Below are 3,640 nucleotides of genomic sequence, written 5' to 3'. Positions count from 1 at the left end.
TAATTAGAGCGAAATCAAAGAGTTTATTGCCTATGTTTTACCCTAGAAGTTTTATGATTTCAAGTCTTAAATTTAAATCTTTAATCAGTTTGAGTTTATTCTTGTATGTGGTATAAGATAGTGGTCCAGGTTCATTCTTTTGTATATACTTTCTAGTTTTCCCCACATCAGTTATTAAAGTGACTGTCTTTACCCCATTGTATAGTCTTGACTTCTTGTCATAGATTAATTCACCCTATAGGCATAGGTTTATATCCTGGCTCTTTATTTTGTTCCATTGACTTATGTGTCTGTTTCTATGCTGTTCCAGTACCATGCTATTTTGATTACTATAGCCCTGTAGTATAGTTTGCTTACATAGCATGATATCTTTTTGTTCTTCTTTCTCAAGATTGCCATGGCTATTTTGGGGCTTTTGTGGTTCCATATAAATTTTAGGATCATTTGTTCTAGTTTTGTGAAAAATGCCAGTGGTATTTTAATAGGAATTGCATTGAATCTGATTGTTTTGGGTAGTGTGGACATTTTAACAAGGTTAGTTATTCCTATCCATGAGCACGGTATAGCCTTCCATTTATTTGTATCTTCTATTTCCTTTTTCAATGTCTTACAGTTCTCTAAGTATAGGTGTTTTACTTCCTTGATTAAATTTATTCCTAAATTAATGGAATATTACTTCCTTGATTAAATTTATTCCTAAATTAATGGAATATTAATTTTGTATCCTGCTACTTAACTGAACTAATTTATTCTAGTAGTTTTTTGGTGGATTCTTTAGGGTTCTTTATATAAAATATTATGTCATCTACAAATAATGACAGTTTTATTTCTTCCTTTCCATTCCATATGCCTCTTACTTCCTTATCTTACTGCTATGGCTGGGACTTCTAATACTATGTTGATTCAAAGCGGTGAAAGTGGATATCCTCGTCTTGTTCCTGATCACAAAGAAAAAGCTTTCAGCTTTTCAATGTTGAGTATGAAGTTAACTGTGGGCCTATAAATATATGGCTTTTATTGTGTTGAGGTTTGTTTCCTCTGTTCCCACTTTGCTAAGAGTTTTTATCATAAATGGATGCTGAATTTTGTCAAATGCTTTTTCTGTTTCTATTGATATGATCATATGATTTTTATCCTTCACCTTGTTTATATAGTGTATCACATTGATTTCCAGATATTGACCCAGGCTTTCACACCAGATTTACAAATCCCACTTGATCATGGTGTATGATCGTTTTAATGTATTGCTGAATTTGGAATGCTAATATTTTTCTTGAGGATATTTGTTGTTAATCAGAGATATTGGCCTATAAGTTTCTTCTTTTATAATGTCTTTTTCTGGTTTCAGTATCAGGGTAATGCTGGCCTCATAAAACGAGTTTAGAAACCTTCCATGGTTTCAATTTTTTTGGAGTAGTTTGAGAGTAATAGGTATTAAATCTTCTATGAATGTTTGGTAAAATTCACCTGTGAAGTCATCTGGTCCAGGGATTGTTTATTGAGAGCTTTTTGATTACTGATTAAGTTTTGTTAGTAGTTATCTGTCTGCTTACATTTCCTCTTTCTTCCTGATGCAGCCTTGGAAGATTATATGTTTCTTGGACTTTATCCATTTCTTCCAGATCCTTCAATTTGTTGGCATATAATTAATTGTTCATAGTATTTCCTATTAATCCTTTGTATTTCTATGCTGTCAGTTGTCGCTCCTTTCACTTCTGATTTTATTTGGGCCTTTTCTCTTTTTCTGATGAGGCTGGCTAAAGATTCATCAATTTTTATATCTTTTCTAATAACTAGCTTTTGGTTTTATTGATCTTTTTTATTAGACTTTATTTTGTTTATTTCCAATCTGATTTTTATTATTTCCTTCCTTTTATTCACTTTGGGCTTTGTTTGTTCTTTGTTCTTTCTTCTGTTGTTCTTTTTCTTAGGTCCTTTAGGTGTAGAGTTAGATTGAAATTTTTTTTGTTCGATGTTGACCTGTATTGTAAATTTTCCTCTTAGAACTGTTTTGGCTGTGTCCCATAGATTTCGAGTCACTGTGCTTTGATTTTCATTTGTGTCAAGGTATGTTTTGATTTCGTCCTTGGTTTAATTGTTAATCTATTTATTCATTGTTTAGTAGCATGTTATTTAGCCACTTCACGTAATTGATTTTTAGTTTCATACTATTGTGATCATAGAAAATGCTTAAGACGATTTCAGTCTTAAATTTATTGATTCTTGTTTTTTTTTTTTTTTCCCCTAATATGTGGTCTATCCTGGAAAATGTTTCATGTGCACTTGAAAAGAATGTATATTCTGTTTCTTATGGGTGAAATGTCCACTAATATCAATTAAGTCTCTCTAGTCTAAATCGTTATTAAAGGACTGATCTCTTGTTGATTTTCTTTCTGGATAATCTATCCATTGATGTTAATAGAGAATTAAAGTCCCCTACTATAACTATATTACTGGCACTCTCTTTATTTTGGTCAATATTTGCTTTATATATGTAGGTATTCCTAATTTTGGTATGCAAATGTTTATAAGAGTTATATCTTCTTAATCGAATTGATGCTTTTTTCATTATGAAATGCCTTTCTTTGTTTCTCAGTACAGCCCTTGTTTAAAAATCTATTTTGTCTAATATAATTATTGCTTCCTTAGCTTTTTTTCAGTTTTTGTTTACATGAAATATGTTTTTCCATCTCTTTCAGTCTCTGTGTGTCTTTTGATCTGAAATGCATCCCTTTTAGGCAGCATATGACAGGCCTTGTTTTTTAATTCATTCAGTCATGTTATATGTTTTGATTGGAGCATTTAGTCGAGAGATCCCCAATATTTTTGGCACCAGGGACAGGTACTCCTATGAGAACTTTTTTTTTTCCTTTTTTTTTAATGCCTGGTATTCCTAAGTGGTCTCCCATTCAAGTACTAACCAGACCCGACCCTGCTTAGCTTCCGAGATCAGATGAGATTGGGCACATTCAGAGTGGCATGGCCATAGACTCCTATAAAATTTAATGCCTGGTAATTTGAGGTAGAACTGAGGCGATAATGCTAGCACTAGGGAGAGGCTACAAATACCACAGCTCACCTCCTGCCATGTGGCCCAGTTCCTAACAGGCTGCAGACTGGTGCCAGTCCTCCACCTAGGGGTTGGGGACTCCTGATCTAGTCTTTTTACATGTAATTATTGATAGATTTGTAGGTTTTGCCATTTTGTAATTGTTCTCTGATTGTTTTTGTAGTTTTTCTGTTTCTTATTCTCTTTCTTCTCTCTATGTTGATGATTTTTAATAGTGTTATGTTTGGATTCTTTTTATTTCTTGTATATCTCTTATAGAATTTCTATAGTTTTCTGTTTACCATGTGCTTTCTATATACCAATCTATGTTTACAGAAGTCTATTTTAAGTTGATGGTTGCTTAAATTTGAACACGTTATAATACCACTGCATCTTTTGCTCACCCCTCTATGTTTGTTTTTGTCAAATTTTTTACATCTTTTGTGTGTGTTTGTATTTATCTCTTAATTTATTGTTATAATTACACATGATCTTCCTACTTTTGCCTTTTAATCTTTGCATTAGCTTTTTGCATTACTTTTACTAAATGTTTGCTTTTGTCAATTAGATTTTTTTTCTTTTCTATGTTTT

The 3,640-nt window shown here is 32.1% G+C and overlaps 1 pseudogene; it reads right to left on the bottom strand.

Annotated features, from left to right (window-relative positions):
• Window positions 1-2,872: 2,872 nt before the first annotated feature.
• On the bottom strand, window positions 2,873-2,991 carry LOC112483437 (annotated as a pseudogene).
• Window positions 2,992-3,640: the final 649 nt, after the last annotated feature.

This window comes from Pteropus alecto, unplaced genomic scaffold (assembly GCF_000325575.1).
Source record: "Pteropus alecto unplaced genomic scaffold, ASM32557v1 scaffold24, whole genome shotgun sequence".
NCBI classification, from domain to species: domain Eukaryota; kingdom Metazoa; phylum Chordata; class Mammalia; order Chiroptera; family Pteropodidae; genus Pteropus; species Pteropus alecto.
This window is presented reverse-complemented; position numbering and strand designations above follow the sequence as displayed.